At 39.9% G+C, this 15020-nt stretch overlaps 1 protein-coding gene across 1 annotated transcript in view; it reads left to right on the top strand.

The window, feature by feature from the left end:
• The first annotated feature begins 738 nt into the window (after positions 1–738).
• PTPN4 (protein tyrosine phosphatase non-receptor type 4) overlaps positions 739–15020 on the top strand; it is a 207211-nt gene continuing 192929 nt past the window's right edge. Inside the window, exon 1 of the mRNA XM_004759771.3 lies at positions 739–1115. The gene's annotated coding sequence lies outside the window, so the exon portion shown is untranslated. The remainder of the gene's footprint in view (positions 1116–15020) is intronic.

Below are 15020 nucleotides of genomic sequence, written 5' to 3'. Positions count from 1 at the left end.
AAGCACACCATTCTTGACACACAGAAAGCACCCAGACCATTCGTTTTATAAAAGAACAGTGTTTGTTCTTTGTTTTAGTGTCTATATTTAGGAGAGGAAATGATTCAAAACTGCATCCTAAAACCTGTATCCTCTATTAGTACTGAAGTTGGAAAGACCTTGGGCCAAGAAGTCTGGTTTTCCCCTTTAAAACTTGGGTTTCTGCCCCTCCGTCGAGTTCCTTAGGTCAGTAGGTCCAGCAGGGGTCGCAGTTCAAGTAACGAATTGCTGCTAGGCCATGGGGCGGGGCCACAGCGCCCCGCCCCTCTTCCAGCCCTTCCTTCCCAACTTACCCAGGTCCGGCCTCCATCGCACCTGCGTGTCCCCCCGGCGCCCGCTTTGGTGCAACCTCTTCTGCGGGCGCTAGCTGGGAGGATTTCGGCCTCGCCTCTCGCGAGATCGCCTCAAGTTGTGGCCGCCGCCGCTCCTGGCCGCTGAGTGGCGGCGTCTGCGCAGCCGCCATGTTCGGTTGCTATGCTGTGGCCTGGGAGACGGGGTGTGCTTGAGAGAGGAGGAGGAGACGGAGGAGGAGGAAGAGGAGGAGGACAAGGAGTGGATAGACTGAGCTCCTCTTGCACTCTCACACACAAACGCTGGCCAGGATTGTCCGCCTGCTCTCGCCGCGCTGCGCGCTTTTCCGCTCCTCGCGGCCCCCCCACATTGTTCTCTCAGGACTCCTGAGTCCCCAGGGGCTGAATTCGGGGGCCTGAGCCGGGGATAGGAGAGACTTGGCTTTGGTCGGAGGTTTGGGGCCAGCCCCCACCCCTGGCGCCCCGGGGCTCCCCTCCCCCACGGCACTTTGGGGGGTGTGGATTATCTCATCCCCGCAGGGAGGTGGGAGAGCGCGCCTGCAGCCAGCCTCCCGCCCGCCTCCCCAGCGGCGCCGGTCCGCGGCAGCCCCGCAGTATGAGGTGGTGCTGGCCGTTCGGGGCCGTGGCGCGGCCGCTGCGGCGGCGGCTGCTAGGGGGGCGCTGAGGGAGCCCCCGGGAGCAGCGCGGCGGACGCGCTTCCCCCCGGCGCGCCCGGGCCTCGAGGCTTTTCTTCTCTAGCCGAGGGGACGCGGCTGTGCTACGAAGGTAAGAGGCTCTGGGGTCCCGACTGGCCTCTCGGCCCTGCGCTGTGCGCGGAGCTGTTACCTGGGTGTGGGAGGCGAGCCAGGTAGGGCTTGCCGGAGGCAGCAAGGTTGATTTAAGAGAAGGAGAAAAATGATGCTTGTTCCCCCCGCCCCCCTTTCTTCCCGGGACCTCAGCTTTCGCAGCTCCTGGGGGTTATAGTTGGAACATGGGTGAGCTAAGGGAGAGGGGATGGAATCGGTGCGGAGATGGAATGTTCCACAGGACTTAAAGTCTAGGTACGATTTTAGAATCTTCTGAGTTTTCCATTGTTGGTAGGATTCCTTTTTTTTTTTTTTTTAATTTTAAATTGGGTTGTATGAGTGCTTCTTACATATGCAGCCTGGGCAGATTGTCCGTACTATTGAAGTTTTAAGGCTCTTGTGAGTCTACCGGCATATACTTGTATTTAGGAATCTGTAGTTGGGCCAAAAAAAGTTGAGATGTAGCTAAGTAGATGTACTGATGCATTTCCCAGGGTTTCCTTAAAATGGAACAGTTTACATCCTACATATATTGTTGTGATACATATATTGGTGTGTCTGCGAAATTTGGAAGGGGAGGCTTTTATGTCTAGGGTTGCCTCTTATAGTGACACCACTATGGACAAGAACGATTTTGTAGGATTTTTCAAGCGCTTGTTCCAGGGGAACCTGTATATCTTCAATATACCAACTGCTTTTAAATCAGAGTTGGAGTAATATTAGGTTTATGTGACCAAATCTTGGGTCTGGTTGAAAACTACAGCTTAACACATTTTTATGGAGGGGGAGAAAAAAATCACCCAAAGCCAGTATATCCGACTTCTAAAAGATGGTTTGAGTAAAAAGACTATGGAACAGTAAAAGCCCGGACATTTTTTTATCCTGATTTTGGAACCTTAACTTGCCAGAGAGAACGATTTTTCGTTTTTTTTTTTTAGGGGAGTAGGAACTGACCTTAAATAAATGATCAGAGTCCAGAGTGTGCTTATTGAAATAGAGCTAGATATATCAATTAGATCTTGAATTTGATGAATATAAATTCAGCGAATTTTTACGAAGGAGATTTTTCATAAGCCTAAGTTTGTATAGAATTTTACTGACTCAAAATAAGAGTGCAATCTTTTGTGGACCCCACCATTTTTTGACAGAATAAGTTTATGCTCCAGTTACCACAGAATTTATTTTTATGTCTCTTTCTGTTTTTTGTTTTGTTTTACTTTAATGACACACGTATCTTTGTTAACTGTTTTTCACTGAAACATGCGCATGGTCCAATATTGTGTTCCTGAGTGGTTTGGTTTAATAAAAACAAACAAACAAACATGGTCTTTCAGGCCATGGAATATTTATGATTTAGCTAATCTGGTTTAAATATTTGGCAAGAGATTAAAAAAAAAAGCCATCACTATTTTGTAGTTTTTATTAATAGTAGGTTAAAGTTTATTAAGCTAGGAAATCACATGTTAACTGAAAAGTAGTAATGAAGAGGATATGACTTTCTTATTGCCTGTTTCCTAATCTGTTTAGCTTTGGGGCTGTGGGTATCGAATTGTTTCAAACCCGTGGTTTTTTCTTATGTTCTGAGTATCTTTTAGGTTTTTAAACGTAAAATATGTTTTTAAAATGTCCCTACTAACTTGGTTACTTTAAATTTGTGACACCCAATTTCTAATTTAGGCTAGGCATAAAACCAGCATTGATTGAACACACTTGCTAAAAATACTTTCTGGGTCAGATGTACTTAGAGTGCAGCCTCAGGAAAATTCATTTGACCTATTCTAATGCAACCAATGTACACTTCATTATTACTGAAGGACTTTAAAAAATTATAGACTTTTACAAATTAGATTTCATCAGTTCAGGCATAGAAGCCTGACTTTTTTTAATGTATAAAGTACTTTATGTAGGATAGTGATGAAGACTTTTTTTTTAAACTTTTCATTAAAAAAAAAATTATGTGACCCACTCCGTAGAATATTGTTACTCTCTGATTTGTATATTCAAAATATTTTAGTTTTATCTAATAAAATTAATTAGAGTTGTAAAGTAACAGTATAATATGCAGTGTTTATCTTTAGCATTTATGTGAGTTGTTCTGAACTCTTTAAGGGGGATTGTTGGTCATGTTTTGAGTGAATTATCTTTAAGGACCAAGGTAAGAGAATGCCAGACATATTTCAAGGAGACATTGAGGGGGTCCTCCTCCCCTGCTCTTTGGGAGTTAATATGGTCAGTTTTAAGCAACAAGAAAGCTTTAAAAAATATATATGTAGAGGTCTTGTTTGGTGGATGTCTAAACATGAACCTTTAAAAGTTCTTTAATTCTTTATTAGTTTTAGGAGTGTAAAATTGATGATCTCATGAGAAATGGCAAGTTTCTAACTTGATGTGGCTGAATATGAGTTGTTGCTCCTACATAAAATTTACTGTTGGCAGAAAATCACTGGCTACAAACTGAGTTGAATTTTGTTGTTTTCTGTGTAATAGCATGCATAGTGTGAAGTTTTTTATGTGCTGTAGTCTAGATTTGTTAAATTTGTCCATTTACTAGATTAAGCTGTGAAACCTGGAAGGTTGGTTTAACATTCTGGAAATCTTTTTTATTACTGTTTACCGGAAAAGTATTGTAAGAGGAAAGTGTTATTCCTTCATCTAATATTCAATTAGTAGTACAGGTGGCGAGAAGGAATGTAATGTAGAAGTACTGTAGAATCTTCTTTACTGGTGTGGAAGTGCAGTATCTAGAGACAGTGTAATTTCTTTCTTTTCCTTTGCGTGATCAGTTAGTATAGTCATATTTAAAATAGGATGGGAAATAAGCAAGAAATTTATTACATTCTCTTCTACTTCACTCAAGGCATTTCCCTTTACCTTTGTTCTTCATTTTTCATTATTCCTGAGTAGCAACCCTGGAAGAAATGTGCAAGTATTTGAAGAAATTGATAGGAACAGATTGAAAATTAGATGCGGTGAATTATCTTGAAGGGAAGATATTAATTGGGGTGTTCTTGTGTTTGTATCTTTTAATAAAGATGTTATTTGGGGATTAGAAAGAAAAAAGTATCCAAAGGGTAAGTGTTAATTGTCTGTTGTGCCTGACAGAGTAAAGGGGCTTTTCATGTTATCACACATAATCATCAAGTACACTTTGTGAGAGAAGTATTAATCCTTTGCTTCCTCCCCCCACCCCAATGGGGTCAAAGGGAAATTAACTAGTCTAGGATCACACTACTAATAAGTAGAATTAAAATGAGGTCTGTCTGACTCAAGCTTATTTTGTAGATTATGCTGTCCAATTAAACTTTCTACAGTGATGGAAATACTCTTTCTGCACTGTCAGGTATGGTAGCCATTAATCATGTGTGGCATAGATCACTTGAATGTGATTATCATGCCTGAGGAACTGTAAATTGTATTTAATTTTAACCAGTTTAAATTTAAATAACCAGATATTGCTAGAAGCTATTAATATTGGTTAGCACAGCTTTAGATCTTGCTGCCTAGGAAATCTGAGTTTTAGTAGTGAATCTTCCACTAGTTTGTATATGACATTTAGACACCTTATTTAGTTTTTTTTTTTTTTTAAGATTTTATTTATTTATTTGACAGAGAGGCAGGCAGAGAAAGAGGAAGGGAAGCAGGCTCCCCACTGAGCAGAGAGCCTGATGTGGGGCTTGATCCCAGGACCCCGTGATCATGACCTGAGCTGAAGGCAGAGGCTTTAACCCACTGAGCCACCCAGGTGCCCCTATTTAGTTCTTGAGCCTCAATTTAATCCGTTGTGAAAATGAAGAGGTTGTCACTATAAGATTATGTCCACTGTCCCTTCTTGCTCTAGAGTTCTGGGATTCTTATTAAAATGTACAGTAGTATTGGGACGCCTGGGTGGCTCAGTTGGTTAAGCAGCTGCCTTCAGCTCAGGTCATGATCCCAGCGTCCTGGGATCGAGTCCCACATCGGGCTCCTTGTTCGGCAGGGAGCCTGCTTCTCCCTCTGACTCTGCCTGCCACTCTGTCTGCCTGTGCTCGCTCTCGCTTGCTCTCTCTCTGACAAATAAATAAATAAGATCTTAAAAAAATAAAAATAAAATGTACAGTAGTATTAAATATATCTGAAAGGACTCCTCTTCCCAAAATACTCACCCCTTATGTAAACAATTTTGTTTGTTTAGTCAGTTTCCTTTGTAGAAGAGTATGTATAAAGCACAGGTAAAGAATGGTGGAATATTCCCCCCGCCCCCGTTATAAAACATTGTTTAACAAAAGACTGTACTTCTCCTTGGAACAAAGTTTGAATGTTTAAAGACCATATTTCAGGGGCACCTGGGTGGCTCAGTTCATTAAGCGGCTGCTTTTGGCTCAGGTCGTGATCCCAGGGATCGTAGGATCAAGTCCCACAACCAGCTTCTGGCTCAGCAGAGAGCTGGTTCTCCCTCCCACTCTGCCTGCTGCTCTCCCAACTTGTACTCTTCCTTTCTGTCAAATGAATAAATAAAATCTTAAATAAATAAATAAAAGAAAATCTAGCATAAAATATTCATACCACTGGACTATTATCCAAATAGTTTAGACTAATAGTTTGGACTATTATCCAATAGTTCCTTTAAACTGAGGAAACAAACTTTAAGCACAGAGAGATTCACTGCAGATTTTAAGAATGGAAACTTAAGCAATCACATGATTGATAAATCACAGTGAATTGCTAAGCAGTTGTTTATATTCACTGTGATAGAAATGGAAAAATGAGAAAAATGTCAGCTAGTTGTTTCCTAGGTTTTCTTTTAAAGAGAAATTTTAAAGAACAATGAGCATTTTTGTTTGGGGGGGGAAATGCTAATTGATTATAAAATTTTACCCGGTTTTAATTTAATTTTACCTAAATAGTTTTAATTAATTTATTTTGGAAAATTTGGCTTATTGGGAAATGATGTAGTAAACACTCATTTACCAACCTAATTCTGGGATGGTAACACATGTCAACAAACGATTACGATTCAGAGTGACAAGTGTAATAAGAACTGGGGGAAATGAGAAGTGGCATTTGAGTAGTGTCTTGGAGGATGGATTGGAATTGATCTGGGTAGAGAGAACAGCATGTACAAAATGTCAGAAGTATGAAAGGATGCCTAGTGTGTTTGGAGAAATGCAAGTTGTCTTGTATATGTCGGCTCTGTCTGTGGAATGAGTCTTGATGTCTGTGTTCCTGCATGTGGATGTTGATTACTTAGGAGATGAAACCTTCTGAGGTCCTTGTTTGGGCTATGTGTGGAATTACAGTAAGAACTTTAGAACTTCCAAACTGGTGTGTCAGGAGTGCCATGCCTATGCGCCAGAGAGCAAGGTACCCATCAACCTATTGGACCTGGGCATATTGGAACCCCCAGATGGTTTCCTTTGACATTAATTAAACAGTCTTGGCTTATCCCACTGTGCTAAAAAATATTTTCTTTGGTGCCAAGGTGAGAAAAGGAATGAGAAAAGCACTGTTTTACTGGCTTTAAGTATTGGAAAGTTTATAGTACCCACTCAGCCTTGGCATTCCCACATGTGATAAAAAAAAATATATGTATAACCAATAGCAGACCCTAAAATAAACACAAAGGTGGTCAGATTAAAGTCCCTCTTTTAACCTGCCTTTCTTCTCTTCCCTTTCCTCCCAGTAATTACTTTATTGTTTTGTGCGTATATGTGAAATATATTTTTGGTGCTTCTGCATTGCTCTTCCGGACACAGGTGTTTAGTCTGCCTCTTGGGAAATCAGAATTTACATTTGGAAGCAATTGTAGGTATTTAAATAATGGAATAAGATTAGGTACAAGTTTTGAAAGGTAACTCTTAACTTCTAGATCATGATTTCATTGGAAGGAGATAAGGACATGCAAAGATGAAGTTAGAAATGGCATAGAGAGACTGGTTAGGATGCTCTTGCAGTGGTCCAGGTGAGAGATTATGGTTGGAAATGGGGAAATCAAAATAAGGATGTGGGGCTAGAAGTGAAAACTAATTAGGCAGTTTCATTAGAATGGATATAAGAGGAAAAGAGGAAAAGATTTCTTCTTTGGGCAGCTGGAAAGGGAAAGCCAAATAATTTTTATTGAGTACATGTAGTGAGTCAGGTATTTTGCTAGGCACCAAGGGTGTCATGAGTTCTTACTGAATTTTAAAAATTAATTTATTTTGAAATAATTTCAAGCCTACAGAAAAGTTGCAAATCCAGCACAAAGAGCTCTGGAATTTCCTTCAACCAATTTTTTTCCCTTGAATTATTTCAATTAAAAATCTTTTCCTTGGGGTCTCCTGGGTGGCTTTGTGGGTTAAAGCCTCTGCCTTCAGCTCAGGTCACGATTGGGATGGAGCCCTGCATTAGGCTCTCTGCTCAACAGGGAGCCTGCTTCCCGGGGGAGCACCCCCCCACTTGTTGATCTCTGTGAAATAAATAAATAAAATCTTAAAAAAAACCTTTTCCTTAAATAATTTTTCTAATATATATATATATATTACATATATATATTGTGTGTATACAAGATAAGTGTGCAGCATTCTTGTGTGTGACTCACTGTAGTGGGCTCAGTGAGGACTTTTCTTCCAGATGCCTTAGAAAAAACTTGAACATCATCTTTGACCCTTTGTCTCTTTCTGCTACATCTTATTAGATTCTCAAATTTTAGTGAAAGTACCAAGTCATCTCATTTCTGGCCTCTCATTTTTATCCCTGCTTCCAGTAATTTCAGAGAAATGTACCATTTTTTTATCTCAATAGGCTGTTTGAGAACCATTTGAGAGCAAGTAGCACACATGATGCCCTTCACTCCTAAGTAATATAGTGTGTCTTTACCAAAACACGGATGGTCTTTTACATAATCACCAAATCAGAGAATCAACACTGATGCAACACTACCTTCAAATCCCCAGATGCCATTCAAAATTCTCCTTTTATCCCAACAGTTTCTCTCTTTTCTTTTTGGTCTAAGATCCAGTTGAGGATCACACATTACATTTAATTATAATGTCTCTTCGGTCTCCTCAGTTTGAAACAGTTCCTCAGTATTTGTCTTTTATGACCTTGACTTTTTTTATTCTGTAAGATATCCCTTAACTTCGGTTCATCCAGTGGTTTGCTTGTGTGCGTTGTTGGCAGGTATACCATAGAAATTATGTGCTGGGGGCACCTGGGTGGCTCAGTGGGTTAACCCTCTGCCTTCGGCTCTGGGTCATGATCTCAGGGTTCTGGGATTGAGCCCTGCGTCAGACTCTCTGCTTGGCAGGGAGTCTGCTTCCCCCCACCCCCACCCCCACCACCTGCCTTTCTGCCTACTTGTTATCTCTTTCTGTCAAATAAATTAATTAAACTCTTAAAAAAAAAAAAAGAAATGATGTGCTCATCTTAGTGTATCACTAGGATGCATACAGTATTGTCCCATCACTGTGATGTTTACCCTGAACACGTTATGTTCCTCTCTACTAGGTTTCTACACTGTAAAGTCATCCTTTTTACTTTTGTAATTGGTAACTCTTTTGTGGGAAGAGCTCTAACGCTCCAAGAAGGCTTTTCTTCATCAAACCTCCATTCACCAGTCTTTGGGGCCACTGATGATGACTTCTGCCTGAATCAGCCATTACTATAAAGGTTGCCATCTGTACTTACTGGTTGATTTTCTACTGAAAACACATGTCTTCCTTCTTCCCCATGCATTTATTTACCCATTCATTTAATTATATCAGTATGTACTCGTGGATTTCTATTCCTTTTCAGTGTGTTTTATTGTTATTTTTGACTTTTTTTTAAATGTTTAAATTGTCCTAGATTTGGCTAGTGGGACCCCCTTCAGGAGGGCTCCTGAATCTTTTTGATATGTCCCCATCCTTTGAATCATTTCTTACTTTCTGGCATGAGATGTTCCAAACTCATTTTGTACTTTTTCTGTTCCAGCTCTGGAATCATGCATCTTCTCAAGGAATTCTGATTTCTTCTAGTAGAGGTGATATCTGGAAACTGAGATTTTTATGCTTAATGTGCTCATTAATGTGTTGGAGTATAATCACTTCTAGAGTGGACATAGGTAGGAAATGTATGCACACACAAACACCTGAATTTGTTTCTATATTTAATTATATATATTTATATTTTACATTTATATTTGTATTTTACATTGATATATCAATTCCAATCCAACACCCCAGGGTTCTTTCTAGTCTTCCCCTTTCTGTATTTGTAAATCCTTTTACACAGTAAGAAATTGGCTACCATTATCCTTAGTATATTTACTTACATGCTCAGTCACCTTGTATCTGCCAGTTTCCCAACCTTAGGCTAGTTGTCCCTTGCTTGCCACCTCTGAGGCCCATGGTATGGGGTCTTCTGGGCATGTGAGGAAGGGAAAGCAACTTCTCTCATTTAATCTCTCTCTCCTCTCTCTCTTTTTTTTTTAATCTGAACAAAACCTTGTTAGGTGTTTTCAGTTTTAAAGGAGGACAAAGTGGAAATTCAGAAAAGTGTGTGACTTTAAGCATGTTACCATGTAAATAGCAGAGTAAATATTTTGAATTCAGATTTATGTGATGCTAAAGCATTTTTTTTCCCCCTCCTATACTTTATAGCCTCTGGAATTTAAAGTGTCGGGATTTAGGGTTGTATTAGTGGTAGTTGAAGATGTGGGTATGACTGTTACTATTTAACCAAGTGTGAATAAAAGTAAGGAATTGGGTCACTGACAGAGCCCTGAAGCATTATCATTTAAGGGTTAGGGGCTTTTAGAAGTAAAGAAACTTAAGTGGTGGTGAGAGAGGAGACTCTGTTTGTGTGGTAGAGGGCGATGAAGGAAGGAGTTTTAGGCAGGTATCCAATGCTGAGAGATAGGAACAAAAGTTGAATTTGGCTATTGGAAAGTTATTGATGACCTTAGCCCATTGGTTTTCAGATATGTTTAGGCAGGCTACCTATATCAGAATTAAATGAGATACTGATTTAAAATACCATTTCTGGGGCACCTGGGTGACTCAGTCAGTTGAGCATCTGACTCTTGATTTTGGCTCAGGTCATGATCCTGGAGCTCTGCATTGGGCCCTGAGCTCAGTGGGGAGTTCTGCTTGAGATTCTTTCTCTCCCTCTGACACCCCTCCCCACCCCCCCGCCCCGCTCTCTCTCATAAATACATAAATCTTTAAAAAAAAAAAATCAACTACCCATGTTTCATTTCAGACCTTATAGATTGTTACAGGTTTTTGTTTTTTCTTTTTTACGATTTTATTTGAGGGGAGCAGCAGAGGGAGAGGGAGCCCGATGCGGGGCTGGATCTCAGGACCCAGGATCTTTCATGACCTGAGCTGAAAGCAGACACTTAACTGACTAAGCCACCCAGTTGTCCCTCGACCTTATAGATTATTAAAAGGCCAAGTAAGGAATGGGAAAGTGGCTACATAGGAAATCGTTTAAATCCTGCTCTCATTATTCTGAAATATATAAAGTTTGAGATTCATTGTCTTAGCAGTTATAATAGAGGGGTTAGTGAAAAACTAGATTGAGGAAGATAGACATAGAATGAGTGTAGACTAGACAACTCCTAGAAATTTGGTCATAAAGGGAAGAAGGAATATCTCTTGGGTCGTGGTGGAATAGGGGACAGAATCAAGAAAAAATCCCCCCCCTTTTTTTAAAGGTTCACATCCACCTTAACATTTGGGGGATTAAGAGTAAGAAACTGTATAGTGGTTATTTGAACTACTATGCATCAGGCGCTGTGCTCCGCAGTGAGGTTATAGAATGAATAAGACATGATCTTTATCTTCAAGGAGATTATGCTTCTTTGTTCTGGGGAATTTAAAATCTGTTATACTGCTAGGAATGTATACAGGTAAGTCATCATTAACTATGTCAGTATATAGTAAAATATGTACAGGTAAGTTCTAATTAATAAGTGTAGCAGAATATATTACAAAACTCAGGCTTCTCAAGTATTTAAAAATTTGTGTAAAAATTTTTTAATTGGTAATACGGTTTCTTGGTTCAAATTTCAAAATAATATAAAAAGGTATATATTGAGAGTCTTTTTTTTTCCATTTTTAAAAAATTAACATATAATATATTATTAGCCCCAGGGTACAGGTCTGTGAATCACCAGGTTTGCAAACTTCACAGCACTCACCATAGCACATACCTTTTCCAATGTCTGTGTTGAGAGTCTTATTACTACTCTGTCCCTGCCTTCTCTGCTCTCTATAGGTAACCACATTTATTATTTATGTATTTTACCAGTAGTTTTGCAAATAGAAACAAAATATATAGAAACTGTTTCCCCTAGTTTTTATGTAAAAAAGCATATTAATGTTTTTTTTTTAATATTTTATTTATTTATTTGACAGAGATCACAAGTAGGCAGAGAGGCAGGCAGAGAGAGAGAGAGGAGGAAGCAGGCTCCCTGCTGAGCAGAGAGCCCGATGCGGGACTCGATCCCAGGACCCTGAGATCATGACCTGAGCCGAAGGCAGTGGCTTAACCCACTGAGTCACCCAGGCGCCCCATATTAATGTTTTATATTATAGCCTTTTCATTTGAACTGTATGTTGGTGGTCCTTTGACTTCAAAATATAGGGAGTTCTCCCCTTTTTTCTTTTATATAATGACGTATTCTTTTGTGTGGATATGCTATTAGGCTAACTGATTATAATTACGTATCTTTTTTTTGTTTGTTTTAAAGATTTATTTATTTATTTGTCAGAGAGCACAAGCAGGGGGAATGGCAAGCAGAGGGAAAAGCAGGCTCCCCACTAAGCATGGAGCCTGATATGGAACTTCATCCAAGGACCCTGGATCACAACCCGAGCCAAAGACAGACACTTAACCAATTGAGCCACTGGGCATCCCTGATTCTAATTATTTAAACTTTTACTCTACTTCAGTTTTTTAGGCCCCTTTACTTGTGCAACTCATTTTCTTTCACCTTTTCTATATGAATTAGTGCTCCCATGAGGCATCTTGCTTCAGGGATGTTATTTTCTGTACCTAAAGTCCTTTAATGCCTAGTCAGAGAAGCCTTTCTGACTTTGTGGCCAAGCAGAAGACTTACTTATTGTAGTAGCTTAGATGTAAGGGAAATAAAAAGGATGAAACTAGTATTTGTTGAACTCTGCTGGGTGTTTTAAAATATAATACCTCATTTATTTAATTCCCTCACCAACCCTGTAAATAGGTAGTGCTATCCCCTATCTGTAGATGAAGTTGAGGCTCAAAAGGCTTAGTTGTTTAGACTTTCACAGCTAGAAAATGGCAGATTTAGGTTTTGAAAGTAGGTTAATTTGAGTCCAGAATCTGTATCTTTTCTGCTGCTGTCCTATTTTCTGTCTCCTATTTTTGAATTCTTGAATTCTAGTCTTATAGCTGGACCTCTTTGCTATCTGCTTTGTGCCTTTCATCAAGAACCTTGAAATTTGGCATGTTGCCCTATTACGTTTTTCCTGATTGCTGGGATAGCACCTCCTTATCAGACCTCTACCACACAGGCCGTGCTTGCCCAGATCGCTGCCTATTGCTTGCTACTGTTGCTGTGGATACTATTTTTTAGCTCTCTGTCTAGATTGCCTTTTGTTATTGCTGAGTTTCCCTTTCTCTAATTTTTCCTGCTGTATGCCTGTTACCACTTGAGCTTCAGTTTGGCAATAAGAAGCTTGGGCAAAACTCCTGAAATTTTGGGCGATGATTTTTTTTTTTTAAAGATTTTATTTATTTATTTGACAGAGATCACAAGTAGGCAGAGAGGCAGGCAGAGAGAGAGAGAGAGGGAAGCAGGCTCCCCACTGAGCAGAGAGCCCGATACGGGACTCGATCCCAGGACCCTGAGATCATGACCTGAGCTGAAGGCAGCAGCTTAATCCACTGAGCCACCCAGGCACCCGGGGGATGATTTTTTAAATAGCTCATCGTGTCTGTTTGAACTTTTAAAATAAGTCTCCTTAAAGTGCATTCTGCCATTGGTTTTGCTCTTTTTAATCCTCCTCTGCACTGTAGCCAGAGTGATGACATTCACATCCAATCACATTACGTACACCCTGCTCAGAATTTTTTATTGCCTCTCCATCTGCCTCTAAGATAAAATATAAACTCATGGTCAGCTCCTGGCTTCCATTCCAAGCCTCACTCCCATACTGCATGGTATTCACAGTGCCTTGCATATAATAAATGCTAATTTAATACAGAGTATTCTTTGATTAGAATGAATGAGTTTTCCAAAGAGATGAAAATTATTTAGGAAATATTTTTAAAGTAATGTTGATGTTCTTTTTCTTTTTTAGTTATTTCTTAGTGCATGGAAGTAATATATTTTTACAAACTCCAAGAATTTCCAGATTGTTTTATTTACTTTGGAATTTTAAAAATCTCTGTACTTGGTTTTTTTACATTTCCAACTTACCTGTTCCAGCCTGATACATACTGTGATCAGTTACTGTGCTTACTACAGAAACAACTATTTCTAAGGTTTTGTGATTTGGAAAAATTTTTAGGTGATTGTGATTTTTTTTTTAAAGATTTTATTTATTTATTTGACAGAGAGAAATTACAAGTACACTGAGAGGCAGGCAGAGAGAGAGAGAGAAGGAAGCAGGCTCCCTGCTGAGCAGAGAGCCTGATGCGGGACTCGATCCCAGGACCCTGAGATCATGACCTGAGCCGAAGGCAGCGGCTTAACCCACTGAGCCACCCAGGCGCCTGGTGATTGTGATATTGTAACCCACCTTGCATGTAACTATTTTTATGGGTTTTTATCTGTGTTCACGTAATTATTTACAAAGCAGTTATTTAGGTCAACAGTTATATGCAATTCTGAGATCCCTAAGGCCCTGAAAAATAAAACTTTTTATAACTAATTTGATAGCCAAACTTGACCTAAACTGGTGTGAGGCTACTAAGACTTTACATCAAACATTCCTAAGGTACTCTAAGGACACTTTAAATAGTCTTATGGTTAACAGGGTGTTATTCACCTAACCATGAATCTTACTTAATTTGAGGTGTTTATATTAGTACCACCTCTCTATAATCCAAGTATTCTGAAATTCAGAACTGTTTTCAAACCAGTGATTTCAGATACAGAGTTACAGACATGAACCAGTTTGTGCTACTACCAATGTCCTTTTCTAGCAATGGGTGATAAATGGTCCTTTTTTTTTTCTTTTCTTTTTGCAAAGATTTTATTTATTTATTTGACAGACAGAGATCACAAGTAGGCAGAGAGGCAGGCAGAGAGGAAGGGAAGCAGGCTCCCTGCTGAGCAGAGAGCCCAATGTGGGGCTCGATCCCAGGACCCTGGGATCATGACCTGAGCTAAAGGCAGAGGCTTTAACCCACTGAGCCACCCAGGCGCCCCATCTCTCTCTTTTTTTAAAAAAGCTTTTTAAGAGAACTTTTTAAAATAGATTTTATTTATTTTATTTGACACAGAGATCACAAGTAGGCAGAGAGACAGGCATAGAGGGAGAGGGGGAAAGCAAGCTCCCTGCCTGATGCGGGGCTTGATCCCAGGACCCTGAGATCATGACCTGAGCTGAAGGCAGAGGCTTAACCCTCTGAGTCACCCAGGCGCCCCAAATCCTCCTAACCTGACTTTATTTGTGAAAGGCTGACCCTCAGTTATTTTCAACAGCCATAAGGACTCATGAGGTAATAATATAGTATTATGAGCAGATAATAAAGTTAGTGGCTTTCCCACTATTTAGACTTTACCCAACATTAAGAGTTACCTTTATGTCATTCTCTTGATAGCTTCTATTTATTTTTATTTTATTTTTTTGCTTCTATTTATTTTTAAGATTTTATTCATTTGAGAGAGAGAGCGAGCACAAGCAGGGGGAGCAGGAGGCGGAGGGAGAGGGAGAAGCTGAGCAGGGAGCCTGAC

The sequence above is a fragment of the Mustela putorius genome, unplaced genomic scaffold, assembly GCF_011764305.1.
Source record: "Mustela putorius furo isolate JIRA1106 unplaced genomic scaffold, ASM1176430v1.1 tig00003867_pilon_pilon_pilon, whole genome shotgun sequence".
Taxonomy (NCBI): Eukaryota; Metazoa; Chordata; class Mammalia; order Carnivora; family Mustelidae; genus Mustela; species Mustela putorius.
This window is presented reverse-complemented; position numbering and strand designations above follow the sequence as displayed.